Here is a 20,042-nt window from a genome sequence, read left to right as displayed (position 1 = left end):
CTGATATTTTGCCTGCTGCATGTGTTTTGCTAGGTGGGCTGTGCTCACTTCTCTCAAACCTTCTGAAGCAAAAGTAAAGCTGTAGCCTTTGAAGGGAGGAGAAATCCATTTTTTTTCAGTCATTTTTTTTTTCTTCAGGCTTTGAAAACAGTTGACTTTGACTTTAGTCAGAACTTATAACTCGAGTGGCAGGATTCTGGTGGGACTGAAAAACTTACAGGGTCCACTTGCCGTGCTGGAGAAAGTAGGCAAAGTCGATCTAGCCATGTGATAGGAGGCTTTTGACTAGATGTGAGCTTTATATTGCTTTCCTTAGGCCACAGAGTATAAAAGAGGCCAAGAAAATGCCAAAAGGAAAATCTATTATCCCCCAATAATAATTTGGGTATGATTTTAGTGTTGATTTGAAAGAGACAGAATTACAGGAATAATTAATGCATGGAGAATACTAGGTTTCACTTACCACTTGAATTTTTAATTACATACTTTATGACAGGTTCCAGATGAATTTGGGACTGATTTGTGGTCAAGGTTTGACTTTGGAAACAAATGTCTTTAGAAATGTCTGTCTGTATGTTTGTATGCACGCATCTGTCTATCCATCTGGATATCCATCCGTCCATCCATCCATCTCCACTCTTACTATTACTACCCTTTTTATATACTCTTTGTTATCCCATCCCCCCAAATTTGTAGAGAAGCTCCCATTCTGTACTACCTGGGAACCTATAGCTGGAACCTGGTACTATTTAAACAGAGTTAAATGCAGCACGTCTCTGTCTGGTTCTAAGTGCCCCCCCACCCCATCTTTTCCAGCTGAGCACCTCTCTACAGTGGACTGTACAGTTAGAACATGTTTTCTTATAGATTGCCTTTTCTATTTGAGGATATGGGCAGGACAAGCTGGCTCACGCAGAGTAAGCAGAAGAAGGGAAGGGGGTCGCTGACAACGTGGGCTTTAGACTTATCCCTGTGAGAAGCAGGCACAGGTCCTGTTCAGAGATGGAAAGGAAGGAAGGGACCCCTGCTTTCCTGACCTGACCTGCAGATGAGCAATTCAGCACGTTCACTACTTTACTGGAACGGCAGCTAAATAAAATGCATAGTCTTTGGGGCTAAGCCCACCATGAACCATCCGGCAGAGCTCTGGGTGAATCAGTATACACTGACTGCTGGATTACAGTGTGTGAAGGCGATTCATGAATATCCTGACTTTCTTGCTTAGAACGGCCGACGGAAGAATTTGCATTTTCTGTAGGGAGTGGGCCTGCACCTCACACCTTGCACTGTTCAGTTGCAAAGCTGACTTTTCACACAAGGGACAGCTAGAATCTCAAATGGAAACTGGCCACTAACGAGCAGTTCTGTGCAGCCTTAAGCAAAAGTGGGATGTTCGCATCAGTGAAATTTCTTCTCATTAGATTAAAGCCAGAAGACTTTCCACTTTAGGATTGGCAAATGTAAAAATGCAGATTTTTAGCCCTGTGAAAAGTCCCTATTAAATTATAAGAGATATGACATATATATGTATATATATATACATATATAATATATATATACATATATATAATATATATCAAACTATAAAACATGGCCAACAGATAGAAAATGACTAATTATTACAGCAAATTTGATCCAGAAATATGGAGGTCACTGAGAATTATATGAAATCTTAGATAATATGGTACAGGGAAAAATAACTTTTTTTCCATAACTGAATCCAGAGAATTTTTAAATATTCTCTGACTCTTGAAGCTTACACACCTAAGGATTTTTGAATGATTTAAAAATCTTGTCTCAGGATTCATATTAATAATTTTACCCACCCTCGAGTCTAGACTGATCCACTTACCTTGAGCTGTTTTGTTTTTTTTTTTTATAGGAAGTTAATGGCAGCTTATCAGTTAGTATTTTATCTTCATCTGTACATCAGGTTTAGTGTTCTAAGGAAAATCCCATGCCTCCAATTGCCTGTGTTATTCTGTAAGGGCCTCTTGCAGATATCTCTTGTCTGACACATGAGTGCTCAGGTGTCTTTACTTTCTGTCTTCCCTTGTCTCTTTCCCAGTGCAAAGCCATCTTGTTAGGTGTTGTCTTGAAATAGTTACTGACCCAGGCTAGGATTGGAAAGCCCCCAGTTTCTCTACATTTACGGAAGATTCCAAAGCTCCTTCCAGTTTGGGAGTGGAAAATAGAGAAGGGTACCCCAGGCTAACTTGAATCCTCATCAAGGGTCACACTGCCAGCTCTTCATCTTGGTTTTGAGCTCATGCTCTTGAGCCATGGCCTGAAAAATCCTCCCATCTTAAGTTTCTTCCCCCAGCCACACTGGAGTGAGCTACCCATGCGTTGAATTCAGAAGTGCTGTGTCTGCTTCACTTTGCCCCAGAGAGGTTTGCATTTCTTTTTGAGGTCCCGAGACTACCAGTGTACAGTATGGGTGTGTAGTCTCAGGTCCTGGGAGTAAAGAATCTTGCTGATGAGGAAATTAGCACTAATTGTAGAACGTGAGCTAGCTACACGGCAGAAGCTGCATTTGTTCAGTGTGTGTTGTACCAAGAATCATGGCAGCCACATGATAGGCACTAATAGGCACATCAAGTGAGCGAGTAGGATATTAACTGCCTGGTTAGGTAGGATTCCCATGATTATTGATTACCTTCCCTTCTTTACTTTCCTGAGCGCATTCTTCCCTTAGCTCAATAGAAGATGCTGCTGTCAACCTTCTACAAACAGGATGCCCTTCCAAGGGCTCTTCTAGTCCTGAATGGGTTGGTTTACTCTATGGTCCAGCTGCATAAACTGTGGGTTGTGACCCCACAGTGAATGTGGGGGCCAGGTAAAGTTTAGCAATAGTAAAAAGTTACCAAGTATGCAACAGCCAACAATTAGTTCAAAATCAAATACATTAATTACATTATGTATATTAATATAAATACAGGTATGATAGATATATCATATAATATACATTAATAACCCCATACACCAATCAGGGCTGTTTATCACTGTAACAATGGAACTGGCCCAAGTTGCATTGTGGGACATCACTGTAGCACTGGGTGGGAACACATATATGCAGTGTTGTGCTGGGCATGCCAACACCCCACATAGCACCGCACACACCACACGGCACCAACAAATGCTGCCGTGTGAAGCCTCAGCTCAGATGGAGGCTCTCGTCGCTTAGGGACTTCAGCGTATTTACTGCACATATACAGTTTTCTGCTCATATAGAAATAAGAATAAATAAGAAAACCATGACTTTTTCGTATTTTTCCTACTCTATACTTTTTCAGCATTTATGTATCAAATCAGCATGTCTTTGGAGTGTATTCTGCTACGATGTTTGGTCTTATTGACTTGAGACTCATAAAACAAAACAAACATCAAACAAACAACGGGGGGACTGTGGATATGGCCCATCAGTAAAACGCTTCTTGCACAAACATGAGGGCCAGAGTTGTTTGATTAAAGGCTTGGGTTGCCTCTAATTCTAGCACTGGAGAGGTAGAGACAGAAATCTCCTTAGGGCTCATTGGCCAACTAGTACAACTGAATCAGCAAGCTCTAGGTTCAATGAGAGACTTCTCAAAAAAATTAAGTGCAGCGCCGGAGAGACAGCCCAGTGGTTAAGAGCATATACTGCTCTTGCAGAGGACTAGCTGGGTTCAAGGTGGCTCCCAGCTCCAGGGCATCCCATGCTTTTGACCTGGGCAGGCACCTGAACTCACATGCACATACTCCACACCTCTCTCACATACATATATATTTTTTAACAATAATTTAAATAAATCTCAGAAATATTAATGTGGACAGTCACTGAGGAAGATACCTGATGCTGGCCCTTGAACTCCACACATGCATAAACATCTCTCCACTATATGAACACACATGCACACACAAATCCTTAAATACATTTTAGCTTGGGGTTGGGACAGAATATAGGGGTGGGTTTTTTTTTTCCCCAGAGAAAGTCCTAAAAATAATTTTGCCACCTTGTATTACATCTGTATGCAAAGTGGCAGTCTCAGCTTTGACAAGTATAAAATCAAAATAGCCACTGATTTTGAGGGACATCTAGTTGCTGTCTGTCTTGTAGTATCAAACATCCAATCAATATTTCATTCTAGGTAAAAAAGAAGGCATAGCCATCCCCTTAGTATGTAAATTGCTTTGTAATGAAGGTAACACTGTATATTTGCCAAAGGATTGATGGAAAATATTTTTCCTTATTGTGTACTCTCGGTAAATACTTGATTTGCATACTTGTTTTATGTGCATATATATGTGTATGTATGTGCATATTTATATACGTATATATGCACATAAAGTAAGTATACAAATCAAGTATTTACTGACACACGCACATATAATATATATGTGTGTGTATATATGTATATATACATATATAGTATATTGATCATATATAATCTATTGTGCTAGAAAGGAGTTGGGAGAGCTAAAAGTTTAAGCAGCCCTGTTCCAAAGCTTCCACACTTTGCACCTGAATTCCCTCCTGAACACTAGTGATCTATGTGCAACTTTGGCTTTTAATGTCTTGGTGGCCACATTCCTTGGGGAAGTGGGCCTCTAACTGCTGGTGGAAATGATCTCTTCCCTGGAGGGAGCATGTCTATAAGGGTCTCTCCGGCAGGGAAGAGGCCAGTTTGTGGTTCATGGATGGTCTCATGCCAGGTAGAGGAGCGCTAATCCTGGAAGTGGGCTTTCAAAACCTACCTGTGGGGTGGACCTCTCCATCCTGGGGAAGAGTGGGCTGAGGCTTCCTTCAGCAGTGCTGGCAGTAGCACAGGTCACAGCAGCTGCTACAATGCCTCTTCCCTGTGCAGTCATTGACTCCATGGGAGGGACCTCCAAATCCTTAGATGGGGCCTGCTAAGCCAGCAGGAGTCTAAGGAATAGGTATGCCAGCTGGTATTCCTCTGCAGTCTGCCTTCCTAACCTTAGGAATCCTGAGAAGGGAGTAGCACCCGAGTAAAACCAGTATGGTCAGGTGGTGGGCAGGCCCTCCACAGCTGCAGACATCCACCTAGATGTGTCTCCCATGAGCAAAGGGGGCGGGGCTATTGAACAGAGTGTCGGCTTGAGCCCTCGATTCGCTCAATGTCCTGCTCTTTTCTATGATGATATAAACTCTTTCAGCTTCTGTTTCCTCACCTGTAAAACAAACAGGGATAACATCACTGCATCTCCTGTTTCAGGAACTCCAGCTCTCTCCTCTGGCCTCCTCAAGCTCCAGGCACACATGGTGCACATACATGCATGTAGGTACTCAGACATACACATAAAATAGTAAAAATAAATAAGTCTTTTTTTTAAAGTATCTGAATATTTCTATAAGTTCGAGATGAACATGGTCTACATAATGAGTTCTAGGCCAGCCAAGGTTACAGGTTTGGTGGCTTGTCTCAAAAACCAAAACAAAATTTAAAAATACAAACAAAAACATCAATCATGTCCGAAGGATTCAAGTTTATATGTTATGTGCCCAATGCAATGAATAAGTAATGATATTACTATTGTTGTTTTATTATTTATCTCCTTTTTTGCTTTTGTTGTTAGATTTTGGCCATGCTAAGGATTGAACCTAAGGCTTTGCATACAGTTAGCAAGGACTCTACCACTGAACTACATTTCCATTCTTGATCAATGCTTGTTTTACTAAAGATTTCTTGAGGACTAGCTACAAATGTTTTCATACTAGTATTTATTGAATTTTTCTTGAGAAAACTGTATATTCACATAAGAAATGATTCAGGATAGCTTCATCATAAAGACTGCTTGGTCTCTGTGAACTACTTAAATGTACACACACACACACACACACACACACACACGCACACCCATGCACTCTTCTCCTCTATTCCCTGGTGACTGCTGATCTGTCCTCCAATCCTAAAACCCTATACAGATTGAATTAGAAAGTAGTAATCTCCTGGGAATTTATTCCCCTAGGACAATTCCCAGGAACTCATCCAAGTTGTGTGTCTCAGAAGTCCATGCCTTTTCTTGCTAAGTGGTCTCGTGTGAGGTTTGTGAGTCCTGGAGTTTGCTTAATGACTTCCTGGCTAAAGAACATTTGGGTTGATTTCTACTGTTTTGTTGCTAGAAGTACCATGTTTGTTAAGTTCTTACTTGCCCAAGGCCAGTGCTAGGCGCTCTGTTTTCATTCCTGATGCTATATAAAATACCTGGACAAATAACAACGTAGGGGAGAAGGGGATCGTTTTGATTCACAATTCCACGTCACAGGGAAGTCACACTTAAAGCAGTTAGTCATATCACATCCACAGGCAAGAGCAAGTGAAATGTGTGCAACTCACTTGCTTGTTTGCTTATACTCAGCTCCATTTCTCCGCTCTCATACAGTTCAGCACCCCTTGCCTAGGGAATGGTGCTGCCCACAGTGGACTGAGCCCAGAGGATGGAAAACTCCAAAACACAGTGGGCTAGCTATGTAATAAAGCCAAGGATAGCCTGAACATATAAAAAAAAACCTGTCTTAGAAAGTCCCAACAAATCCTCAAATCCAAACTAAAACAAAATCGTGATTGAGCAGCTCTCAACCTGTGGGTCTCAGTTCCCTTGGAAGTGACCCTTTCACAGGGGTCACCTAAGACCATTGGAAAACACAGATATTTACATTACAATTCATAACTGTAGCAAAATTACAGTTATGAAGTAGCAACAAAAATAATTTCATGGTTTGGACTGGGGGGCTTACCACAACATGAGGATCTGAATTAAAAGTCACAGCTGTAGGAAGGTTGAGAACTACTGTCATAGACACATAGAAACACAAACCTTGAAGTTTACATAGGGCAGTTCCTACTAAGTAATAAATCTGTCTGCTAACTGCCTCCTTTCCCAGCTGGCTCCCAGTTGTACTGTACTGTAGCCATTCATCTCCTGTGCTAGGCAGATTTGAACCCCTGGAGGTATGTATGAAACTCACTGTACATCTGAGTGCTTGGGAGGCAACATAAGAAATGGATGTATCTAAGTTCTAAATCTGTGTTGATTGACCTGCAACAGGTAGGGTGCACTGTAAGTCTCCAGCCAATAATTCTGAGGGCCAGGAGGGCAGGAGAAATGAAAGCAGATGCCCAAACCTTCTTGCAATACAGGTTTTACACTTTCCACGACAAATAACAACTGTTAAACAGTGGCTCCCGCTCTCGTGACAATGACAGGAAGGGCAGAGGCTACCCTGGCTCATCTCTCACAGCATGTGGCAGTTGGGCCTCTTGTCAACACCACTCCAAGGCAGACCCAGAGAGCAACACAAATGTTTGTTTTGTTTTCAATCTCAAAGCCAGTGTGCCACTTCTGCCAAGCATCATTCACCATCTGGATGGCCAAGACCCTGTTCAGGCTCCCTGCTCTCGAGTTCTAGGTCTAAGCAACCAAACAAAATTAATGCTTACAGCCTTGCAACTCTCTGTGTGGTCTGTGGATCCTCTGGTTAGAAGTTCAGGCTTTCTAGGCCTCGTGGCTTTCCTGCTGAGCCAGATTCCCATTTAACCCCATTCTCTAGGAGATTCCTGTGGTCTCTGAGGGTCCAGAAGCCCTGATTGGCAGAGCACAGCATCTTTCCTAGGTTAGGAAGATTTTTAAGGGGGCAGGATGAAGCACAGAGGTAGAATGTTTGCCTATCATGTTGGAGGCCCTGACTTTCATCCCCAGAATGGCAAAAGTGAACGAAAGAATGAATGAAGGCATTGATTCTCAATATCTTAAGGCATTGATTGTCCTCAATATTCATGGGATCTCCTGGGGGTTTCTTGTGTTCTACCTCCAGAGTCCACTGTTATCAGGTCTGCAGTGAAGCTTGGGCTTTGGGAGTTATTAAAGCTTTCAGTTGCTTCTTTATCCTCCAAGGTGTAAGAGCCAAGCTGTGCTGTAGAAGTGTGTGTGGTATCTTCTGAATACAGAGGTCCAAGTTGTATCCCAGAGATTCTGATGTTAGTGCACCAGTCCCATGGTAGGGCTTGGGCATGGGTGCCCTTATAGAAACTCAACTAGCTTAAGGCACATCCTGGAAAGAAAGTCTTGAAGCCTGCATGGAGCGGTATCAGGGTCATTCTGGGGGCTCTGAGTTCAGTCCTGCCGAGCAAAGGTATGGAGACCTGAAGGATAGATTATTTAGTACCACTTTTCTAATGATGGTAATGGGATCGTTCACTTGGAGCAGGCCTCCAAAAGACAACAGACAGACAGGACAAAACAAGATACAGTAAGACGAGGCAAAAGCTCTCATACTGAGACGGGACAAGGCAACCCAATAGGAGGAAAATCATCTCAGGAGCAGGCAAAAGAGTCTGAAACACACCCACTCCTGCTATCAGGAGTCCCACACCAAGCTAACAGCCATGACACGTACACAGAAGACCTAGTACAGATCCACGCAGGCCCCGTGTTTGCTGCTTCAGTCTCTGTGAGCCCATATGAGTCTTGCTTTAGTTGATTGGGTGGGCCATGTTCTAAAGTCCTCCATCCCCACAGACTCCTTCAGGGTTCCCCTATCTCTGAAGGGAGGGACCTGATGGAGACCCCTGATTTAGACTCTCCCTCTGCATAATCAGAGCTGCATTTGTAGTAAGTGCCCTGAGTGGCTCTTGAGAGCAGTATTGTTTAGAAGCCATGTGCTTAATTAGGCAGATCGAGGGTGACTACTGCAATCTGGGGTGTTTCTGTGTATGGAGATAACAACGGGAAGACTGGGGCTTGTATAGCTTAGTCTTTCACCCTCGAAGGAGTAAGAGCCCCTCACCTGTCTGTGCGACTGAAATAAACACAGACCCTGGTTTGTTGTAACTAATCCAGAGCAGGTGTGCCATTTGCAGCTGAGTTTATTTTGAGAAGTACAGTGACAGGGATTTGGCTGGCAGCAGGAGAAGCTCATAAGAGATGGGTCACTGGGCGTTGAGGGTCCTTGTAACTTATCTCTCACTACTGCCTTTGGTTGGAGCTAGATGCCAGAAACAAGCTTTATTGACTTGTTTTGTTTTGTTTTGTTTTGTTTTGTTTTGTTTTGTTTTGTTTTGTTTTGTTTGTGACTGAAGGAGAGCTTGCATCTTTAAAGCAAGATTGGGAAAAGGACATTAAATTAACCAATCACAAATAGAGAGGTGATAAATCTGCGGCAATCAGAGCAGTGTGCTAGTAGCCACCAAAACATAGATGAGTCGATATGAGTGGAGAATATAGGCTCGGATCCTGCACTGAGAATGGGTTTACGATAAAAACAGCCTTTCGGCTTTTGGGAAATATCAACATAATCAACGCTGGCGTCATAGGGGAAATAGCAACACCTCCCAATAAATGCCAAACTATACAAAAAAATTTTTTAAAGATAAATAAATGTGCAGCTTTAGAAAAGATGTGTGATTGGTAAGCAGGAGGAGATACTGCGGTTTTTGGCAACTAGTAATACACAAACTTTGACAAGATATCTTTTATCCATCTGATAAAATAAATTAAAAAGTACGGGGCTAGAGAGATGGCTCGGTAGTTAAGGGCACTCACTCTTCTTCCAGGGGACTGGGGTTCAGTTTCTAGCACCCACATCAGGTGGTTCACAATTCTAGCTCCAGGGGATCTGACACCCTCTTCTGGCCTCTGCACACATGTGGGATACACACACACACACACACATACACACACACAGAGGAAAGACAGATATACAAGCACACACACACATCCTCAGACACGCACACACACAGACACACACACAGAGGAAAGACAGATAGACAAGCACACACACACATCCACAGACACACACACACACACACACACACACACACACACACAGATAGACACAGACAGACAGGTGTGAAGAAAGACAGAGAGACAGAGACAGACAGGGACAGAGACAAAATTCTTTTTAAAAATTTTGAAGGATGATCCAATAAGGTTGAGATACAGGGATGTAGGCATATGGCAGCAGCTATGTAGTTTGGCATTTTGTTTTAAAAGGCAAGAGGACTATTGCCTATGATGGAGCAATTTCACTTCCCAGAATCTACCTTTAAGCAAAGCATTCACACATGCCCACGGAGTCTGTGACATACGGGCTATGGACTTCAGCAGGTATGTCCAAGCTTTTGCTATTGTGACACAATGCCATCATGTGCAAAGTTCATGATCAAGAACTGTGACTCAGCTATGAAGCAAATAATGGATCACAAAACATCTCATACTGTTTTAAATAAGTGTAGGCTTTAGTCTTTAGCCACTTTCATAACCGCTTTCTGTTTCATACAGCCATATGTGTTAGATATGTCTGAAAAGCAATGTTGAGAGAAATATCTAAGCAGACTCTATACAGCCCATTCAAATGATGGATGTATCACAATGTAACATAGGCACATTGCTAAGTAATACATACCACATGGTACAGTGTATGTCCCAAAGTCAATCTGTCATAGTATTTGCTATACCAAGTACAAACAAGTGCTAGGGCAGGAGGAGCGAGAAACCCCTACACACTTCTGGTAGAAATATCAACTGGTATAGCCACTATGAGAATCAATGTGGTTCCTTTTAAAACTAAAAACAGAACTACATGTGACCCAGCTATATAGTCCTGGCATGGTGGTTTGAATAGGTTTGGCTCTCATAGATTCATGTATTTAAATGCTTGCCATAGGGAATAGCATTAGGAGGTGTGGCCTTGCTGTAATAGGTGTGACCTTGTTGGAGTAGGTGTGGCCTTGTTGGAGGAAATGTGACTGTGGGGGAGGGCTTTGAGGTCCTAGGTCCAAGGTCTGCCCAGTGTGGAATCAGAGGCCCCTCCTGGCTGCCTTCAAATCAAGATGTAGAACTCTCAGCTCCTCCAGTGCCATGTCTGCCTAGACACTGCCATGCTCCCTGCCATGACAAGTGTGGACTGAACCTCGGAACCTGTAAGCCAGCCCCAATTAAATGTTTTCCTTTATAAGAGTTGCTTTGGTCATGGTGTCTCTTCATAGCAACAGAGCTCTAACTAAGACACCTGGGTATGAACCCAAAAGACAGATATGATTAACTCTTGGGAAGGAGGTAATAATGCAATGATAGAAAGTATTAATAATGTTTGTTACACACACACATATATATATGTATATATATATATATATATATATATATATATATATATATTAATAAGTTTTTCCTACATAGATCTGGCTTGCCAAGAGTTTACTAAGTAGATGATGCTGTCCAATATCCTTTTGTTTTTTGCCTCATAAATACCAGGATTAAAGGGTTGGGTTGCTCAGATTTTCTTTAGAAAAGAAGACAAAACTTGCAGCTAGAAATTCGTTCGTTCATTCCTTCCTTCCTTCCTTCCTTCCTCTCTCCCTTCCTTCCTTCCTTTCTTTAGAAAAGGGGGTAAAAAAAAACTTGGAGCTGAAAATGTTTGCTGTTAGTTCTGATGAGCAAGCATAGCCTTGAGTAGCTTGCCCTTTTTCCTCAGTGGACGAACAAAACAAAAATATCTCTAATTTCCAAGGCACCAAAATCTCAAGGAATTCCTGATTTTGTTGCCAAAATAAGTATCAAAGTGGAAGAAAGAGCAAGCCTTTCTTAGGATAAGAAGGAAACAGTTGGGAAATGCAAAGATGTAAAAATTTTGCACAAATCCCCAACATAGGCTACATCTAACAACAAAAGCCAAGCATGGTGGAGTGATTTATGGGGTGTAATTCTACGGCTTCCCAGGTAAAGGTGGGAAGATGAGGAGAGAAAGTCATCCTCAGCTGCCAAGGGCCAGCCTTGGCTTGGAGAGGGGTTCTGAGAGAAGGGGTCTCTGGGAACGGTGAAAACAAATGACTCGAAGTCGAATTGTGGATCCAAGCTGGTGGCCTGTGCTCTGCTGGAGACAGAGTTCCACACTGCTTCTCTCTGTTCTGCTTTCTCCTGCCATCTCCAGACAGCAGCGCCTCCCTCCCTCTGTCTCTCTGTCTCTGTCTCTGTCTCTCTCTCTCTCTCTGTTCTGCTCATGCCCGTCTTCAAGAAGTTCTCTCTGGCTATTCTAAAAAATTCTCTGGACAGCTCATCTCTCATAGACCATAAGCCCAGTCTTTTATTTTCCACATCAATCCAGTTGTTAACAGGTTTCCTTTTGATCATCCTATGAATCAGCACCCTAGGACCCCAGCCCCTTAATTCTTAGGAGACAGCAAGCACACATTTTTCTCTTAACATTGCAAAAGAATTCAGAGATCTGCCTGCCTCAGTTAAGCACAGATGCTAAACTAGCTGGGTGGGACCCTATTCTGAAATTACCATTTCTACCACACCTGGGCCTACCCTTGCTCTAGGCTTGTCTGTAACTCCAGCTCCAGGGGATTCAGCGCCCTCTTCTGTCCTCCCAGGGCATTGCATACAGGTAGTGCACATACATGTGTGAAGGCAAAGCACACATAAAATAAAAATAAATCCTAACAAAAATTAAAAACAGACAAAGTGACTGCCTTAGTTGGGGTTTTATTGTTGTGAAGAGACACCATGACTAAAGCAACTCTTATAAGGGACAATATTTAATTATGGCTGGCTTACACTCTGTTTCACCCCCCCACCCCTGGTTTTTTGGGGGTCAACTCTGAAACAAAGTGCATCTAATTTCTTACATCAGGACCTGCTTTTGCTGGGAGAGGGACTCTCAAAGGAAGACTTCCCAAACTCTGTCATGAGGACTGAATCTCCCATAGCCCAGAAGACTGGGGGGCAGGGGTCTCCCTTTCTTTGTGATGGGGTTTCATGTAGACTAGATTGCCTAAGATTCATTGTGTAACTGAAGGTGACCCTGAATTCCTGATCCTGCTGTCTCCACATCCTGGGCACTACGATTGCAGGCATGTACCACCATCCCCCATTACATGGGGCTAGGGATGGAACCCACAGATCCATGCATTTTTGGGTGAGTACTCTGTCAACTGAGCTACCTCCTCCATAGCCTCATGAGGGTACTCCCTTCAAAGGGTTGACCTTGAAGGATGCTGAAGGAGTTGACCCATGCATGCTGAATGTCCAGTGTTCTTTATTTCATAACCATTTTGATATTCTAATCTCCCATATGACTGTGTAGCTGTTATTTATAGCCTCCCCCTGTTTTATAGCTCCTTTTCCCCGACTTTAGAGTCTTTGCAGTAAATCCCTCCCCCCATGACAGTATGCTGGGTTGTGTCCAGCTGGATTGTAAATTCCTTGTGAGTAAGAGTTGGGGTTTATTGGGCACAACCAGTACCTGTCAGGGAGAAGAGATGGGCAAATATTAGACTGAAAATCACCATGGGATCCATGGGTCCACATGGCAAAAGGCTGTGACATCTGTTTCAGAACCTTTGTAAACAACCACCAACCAAAATAAGCATCAGAATCATATTCGTTTTAAATTAGAAAGAGGCATAAATATTATAATAGCAATTTATAAACCACTTAGACCACTCTAGGGCATGAAGTCACTGAGAATTAGGACCTGAAAAAGTCTGTAGGTAAACTCCTCAAAATTCAGATTGCAGAGAGGGTCTTAGTCACTGCTCTATTGCTGTGACGAGACACCATGACCAAGGCAACTCTATTTATTGGGGCTGACACAGTTTCACAGGTTTAGTCCATTATCATCATGGTGGAGAGTACGATATTCAGGCAGTAATGGACTGGGCCTGGCATAGGCTTTTGAAACTTCAAAGCCCACCCACAGTGACACACTTTCTTTCAATAAGGCCACACCTCCTTATCCTTCTAATCCTTTTAACTCCTTGTTGACTCAACATTTAAATATGGGAGCCTGTAGGTGGCCATTCTCATTCAAACCACCACAGAGTAAATTCTCCAACTCTACAAAAGCAAAAACTCTGGATTCCTTTTCCATATGAAATGAAAGCTGCAGAGTTCAGCTAAGAGACCCACCAGCAGATTGTCCAGACCCGTCATGATAGCTGAATAATGCCCTCATGGGTCATGCAGATGTCACTATGCTAGGCAGAGGAATGAGGTTGAGGTAGAGTTTGAGACTATTTTGAACTTTTGGGGTGGGTCTGTGCAATCACCAGGGTCCTTGTAAGTGGAAGAGAAAATGAGAGAAAGGGTCAGAGAAAGATTTGGAGATGCCGTTTTGCTAACTCTGAAGGTAAGGAAGGTACCATGTACCAATGACTGATTGCCAGCTTTCCCTAGAGGCTGGAAAAAGAAAGAGAATGTTTCCTTTGGAAGGAACACATCCTTGTGGACCCCTGGACTTTAGGTCACCCATGATAGATTTCTGACTGCTAGAATTCTAAGAAAATAAATTGATGTACCTTTTTTCCCTCTGTCTCTGAGACAGGATCTTATATAGTGGGTGTGGCCCAGACTGACCTTGAACTCTTGAGTCTCCTGCTTCTGCCTCCTAAGTGATGGGATTATAGGTAGACATCAACGTGCCTGTGAGCCTTTGTTTTTCTAGGGTTGGGAAATTATCTCAATCTGAGTTTTGAGGAGTTTTCATACTGACTTTTCAGGGGCTTCTAAAACACTACGTCTGTGGTAACTTGTCAAAGCAGCCACCAGAGACTGCTAGAGATGAAACAGGTGTTCTGAAAAAGGGGACATGATATCTTTGCTTTGGGTTTTACTTTCAGGCACCAGAGGAGCCAGTGTTTTGGTCTTAGATGATATGGCACAGAAAGGAAAACAAGTCTACCTTGGATAGGGCTGACTTGATTTTGCGGGGCTTGAGAAATCTCAGAAAGGAAGGCCACGCGCAACACCTCCATAACTAACAGCTCCAAGACAGGTGGTGGTTTTCAGGGCGCTACTTAGTCAACTCTCTGGGTTCCAGAGGCACTGTTCCCAGGAAGAGTAGGCTAGGAGAAAAGTCTTTGTGGAAGGCTATGTCCAAATTCTGTCTTCTGGGAAGCAGAAAACATGGATGGAGATGGAGCAAAGGAAGCTGTGGTTGGGCAGGTAACCTCTGGGTAGCCGACTCCATGGTTACCAGTCTCCTCATCACTGATGTTGTGGGTGGGGAAGTTCACTGGGTAGCTGCCCTGAGCCGTGTAAAATATCAGGCAGCATCCCTGGACAGCAGCAACTGTTCACTTCCCACCCCAGAAGCGAGTCTTGAAACTGTCTTCAGACAGTTGCCTGCCACACGTCTCCGTGGTTAAAGGAGAGAAGAATCACCGCGTGCTGCAGGGCACTGGCTAAATTCTGTCACCCTTATCAGGGACAAAGAGAAATGAAAGCAGTTTCTGTTTTGATTATTAAACCAGGTCTGTCCAGTACAAATGGATGCAAGCCACACATGTAATATTTTGATAAGGACATCCATAACTTGTGTAAGGATGCTACCCTATTAGGTATGGATTAGAATTAGAAGTTTGACCCGGATCCAGGCAAATTCTATCTCCTGTCTTTCTCTGTGGATTTTCTTCTCTCGGACGTCTCATATAAATGGGATACAGCGTGTGGCTTTGTGAGTGTGTTTTCCTTCACTAGATGCAAGGGTTGTCCATGTAAAACTATCTACTGTATTTTTTTATATGGCTGTCCATGGATTTGATGCTTGTGTCTTAGCCCTCTTATTATATGGAGATTTGAATTACCACCATTTAGCTAATTATTCTGTATAGAGACTCACATAATAGTTTTAGGGTAGATATATTTTCAGTTCTTTTAGGCAAACATCTTGGATTAGAACTCTTAGGTGACTCTACATAGCATCTGAGAAACTTCTATACTTATTTTCAAAGGAGCTATACAGTTTTTATATCTCTATTAGAGAGCTGTTGAGTGTTGTGAAAATGCAATTTTACAAAAAAATTGAAGACTTTTTTTTGCAAATGACGAAGATACAGTAAAATAAACTTTAATCATATTTTTGAACTCAATATAACCATGATATTATTTTAATATATAATCCATGTGAAAAGTATTAATGAGGTATTTTACACCTTTCTTGCTGGATCATCAGAATGTAACATTTATTTTATACCTGCATCCTGTCTTAATTAGATGCTAGTGGTTCAGTAGAAAATGGCATTCATGCAATTACCAGTTGAAAGTGTACATTTATGTCTGAAATGTTACAAACCTACTTGAAAAATTTCTAAGCAGAACTACACATACCAGTGTTTTAATTTCACATAAATGTTAATTAAAACTGAGTAAAGTTTCAGTTCGGTTCCTTTGTCATATAGGCACTTTTCAAATGCTTGTTAACTACATCTGGTCAGCGGCTGCTGGATCACACGGCCCATCTTCATGATACTTCTGCTATTGGGATTTGCTTGTTTGTTTTTGTTTCTGTGTTGGAGACAAGTTCTCTATAGCTATGGCTGTCCTGGAACTTAGTATAGAGCCCAAGCTGGCCTTGAATGCACAGAGATCTGTCTGTCTCTGCCTCCTGAGAGTGGTGAGATCAAAGGTGTGTGCACCCATGCCCAGCTGTGACTGTGATTTCTAAGAGTGACATGCTACTTCGGGTTCCAGTCTTGGTTTTATTTTCTCTTCTGCAGCTCATCTCCTTCCTGCCCCTGCCCTTTGAAGTGGACTTTATTTTCTTAGTGTAGCTTCACTTTAAAGCAAACGGAGTAGAAAGTAGAAAAGAGTCCCAGAAGATCTTACCCTCTTCCCACTTCCACCCTAGGTACAGGCTCCCCTGTTGTTCAGGCCAGTGAGGCTCCAGGCCATACCGCTGCCATCCAGGATCAGGACGCACTCTTTTATTATTATTATTATTTTTATTAATTAATTCATTTATTTGTTTTTTTTTATAAGACAGGGTTCTTCTGGATAGCCCTCTGTTTCCTGAACCTCATATAGACCAGGCTAGCTTTGAACTCAGGGATCTATCTGTTTCCCTCTGCCTCCTGAGTGCTGGGGTTAAAGGAGTGCACCACCGCTTCCCTGCAGGGCTCACTCTTGACATCCTAGGGGCTTAGCAAGTGTGCACTAGTTTGCAGTCACCACTATGATGTGTGCTTCTGTTCTCAAGGGCAGCTTCCTATAGGTTACGCATTCCTAGCCACTTCTCCTGGTTTTATGCAAATGTCAAGCAGCAACACTGTCACCAAGACAGCCACCTCTGGACTCCCAGCCCTCAGCTCTTGACCTTATTTGTAATGACCAGGATTGACTATGGCTGGCAGACCTTGCTGCCAAGGCTTAGGCGTCCCAGTTGGCATCCTGGCAGCCCTGAAGCTTGTTGGGCAAGCTCCACTGAGTCTCTTCTATCATTTAAAAAACAACATGCCACCCTGCCCTAGGGCTGTCTATCAGGTTACCAGCAAGCCACAGGACAAAGGAGGACACATTCCCGTGGACTCTGAGGTCACAGGTTATTGGTTTGGGGGAGTCAGATATAGAAGAGTAGGATGGTGTGGGCTTAGGGTTGGGGATAACTTTTTGTCCTGTGTGTGTGTGTGTGTGTGTGTTTTATTATGCCAAGTGACGTGCAGAGGCAAAGAACAGCGGCATCGTGCCCCTCTCTCACCAGAAGCAGGGATCTGTAGTTTCTGGGGATCATGCAGGAGACTTCCCCTTCTCCCAAGGGTCATGTCACCATGCAGCATCCGCCTCAGCAGGTCTAGGGAGGCCTGGGGTGTGTTTCTAACAAACTCCCAGGGATTTCCAGTGACTGTGCTTTGAGTAACTAGGGCTTAGGGCTTTCCCCAGAAAGTATTTAGCCTGACCTTCCTCTTCCAGCCCCCAGCTTCCCCAATCAAGCTCATTGGCCCGGTTACTAATCAGAGCTGCACGTAATGTGGGTGCAAATATGTCCTGGGGCCTGTGCTAAGCCCTCTGTTTGGGTGAGCTCATTCCTTCCTCTCAACTGCCCCATGAGATAAACCCCGTCTGTCCTTCTCCATCTCTACAGTGGGACTCTTGCTTTGAGCAGAGGCCAGCTGACTCCTTCCCAGTCTCCCACTGGCTTGAGGAGCAACTCTCATTTCCTTTTAGGTCTGACTTCCTTGCCTCTCTTTGGAAGTAAAACTCACCAATACGTTTGGTCGTTTCTGATGAAGGAGTAAGAGGGCACTTATTTGCCCCCTTGTAACCTTTCACTAGATGCTACATTGTAATGGGATGGGGAACAAGCTATGAGCTTTTGCGTTTCTGTGATGACGTACCTGGCAGAAAAATAATAAAAATAATAAAAAATAAACACATAAGGAAGGAAAGGCTTATTTTGACTGGCGGGTTAGTAAGATTTCAGTCTATCATGATGGAGAAGGGAGGGAGAAATTCATGGTGGAGGGAAAACCCAGGGATGATTCATGGACCAGGAAGTGGGAAATCAGGCCAGAATCAGGGGCTGGGCTAAACCTTCAAAGGCCAGTTCCCAGTGATCTATTTGCACCAAACAGGACCTACCTTATAAAGGACCCAAAGGTCTCCAAAATATTTCTATCCACAGAGGAACAAGTTTTCAACACAGGACCCTGTAAAAGGACATTTCAGCTTCAGACAGTAAGAAGTGTATATTACTCACTGGAGTAGATTTGACTGGTTTGAAAATAGTAACAGAGAGACAGCTATATCAGGGTCCTTTCAGCAAAATCTTGCTGGCTCACAGTCAGCTATTGGATGGAACACAGGGCCCCCAGTGGAGGAGCTGGAGAAAGTACCCAAGGAGCTGAAGGGGTCTGCAACCCTATAGGTGGAACAGCAATATGCAGCTCATGTCTCTAGCTGCATATGTAGCAGAAGATGGCCTAGTCAGCCATCATTGGGGAAAGAGACCCCTTGGTCTTGCAAACTTTATATGCCCCAGTACAAGGGAATGCCAGGGCCAAGAAGTGGGAGTGGGTGGGTAGGGGAGCGGGGGGAGGGGAGGGTATAGGGGACTTTCAGGATAGCATTTGAAATGTAAATGAAGAAAATACCTAATAAAAAATTGGAAGAAAAAAGAAAATAGTAACAGAACAAAAAAAGAAAAAACAAAAACGGAGCTTACAATGCTCATAGATAGACCCATAATCCAGTGGGGTTGGATCCATTCCCAGGGTGAGTACTCAGGGCAGGAGTGATGAAAGAGGCCCCGCCCTGGCCACTACCTCACAAGGCCAGCAGCTAGTCCCCACCAGGTGACACATGACAGAAATGACAACACTGCCTAGTTGGAGAGGAGTTTCAGCGAGTAGGAGGCCTCTGTAGTAACAGTTGAATGAGCGGGTAATGTTGGTAAACAGAGGTGTTCCTGGCCAAGTGTGATAACTTCCGCCTGACAGGCAGCTCCACCATGGGTCCTAATTACACACTGCTCAACTTTTGAGTACTGCATATCAATAAGGAAGATAAAACCATACAGGACAAGAAATTTGCATTTGGGCATTGTGGGTACCCAGATGTGTGTGACTCAAACCTCAATACCATCTCATTAGCCTAAGATGGCTGCTACGATTGCAAAAAAATAAAAAATAAAAAAACCAACGGGATTTTGAACACAAATTCCAAAACAGTGGTGGTTCGTTACTTCTGGATCCACACGCCACTTGGACCTAATAGCTAAGGAGAGTTTATAAGGAGGGACTCTGAGCTGGAGAGATGGCTCAGAGGTTGAGAGCACTGACTGCTCTTCCAGAGGTCCTGAGTTCAATACCCAGCAACCACATGGTGGCTCACAACCATCTGTAATGGGGTCTGATGTCCTCTTCTAACATGCAGATATATATGTAGAACACTGTATATAAAATAAATCTTTAAAAAAAAAAAAACAATAAGGAGGGCCTCTGCCATCGACAGTGTTTACTGAACAGATAAACTCCCGATGGAATTAGCTGTGTATAGAGAGAATGCCCATGTTAGAGTGATTTAGGGGAAGGCAAAGGCCAGTTATCTGGAACATGATGTGCCTAGAGATAATAAACTAAGGAAGGCTGGGATAGAAGCTGGTAGGGCCTTAGTGATCTAAAGTGTGGGAAGACACCCAGTCAAATGCTAAGCATAAGAAAGACATTTAATCCCAGCACTCGGGAGGCAGAGGCAGGCGGATTTCTGAGTTCGAGGCCAGCCTGGTATACAGAGTGAGTTCCAGGACAGCCAGGGCTACACAG

The 20,042-nt window shown here is 43.3% G+C and overlaps 1 protein-coding gene across 1 annotated transcript in view; it reads left to right on the top strand.

The window, feature by feature from the left end:
• Alpk2 (alpha kinase 2) overlaps nucleotides 1-20,042 on the top strand; it is a 124,125-nt gene that overhangs the window by 43,521 nt on the left and 60,562 nt on the right. The gene's annotated exons all lie outside the window — the stretch shown is intronic.

This window comes from Mus caroli, chromosome 18 (assembly GCF_900094665.2).
Source record: "Mus caroli chromosome 18, CAROLI_EIJ_v1.1, whole genome shotgun sequence".
NCBI lineage: Eukaryota > Metazoa > Chordata > Mammalia > Rodentia > Muridae > Mus > Mus caroli.
The sequence above is the reverse complement of the archived record's forward strand: the minus strand, read 5'-3'. Positions and strand labels throughout refer to the sequence as shown.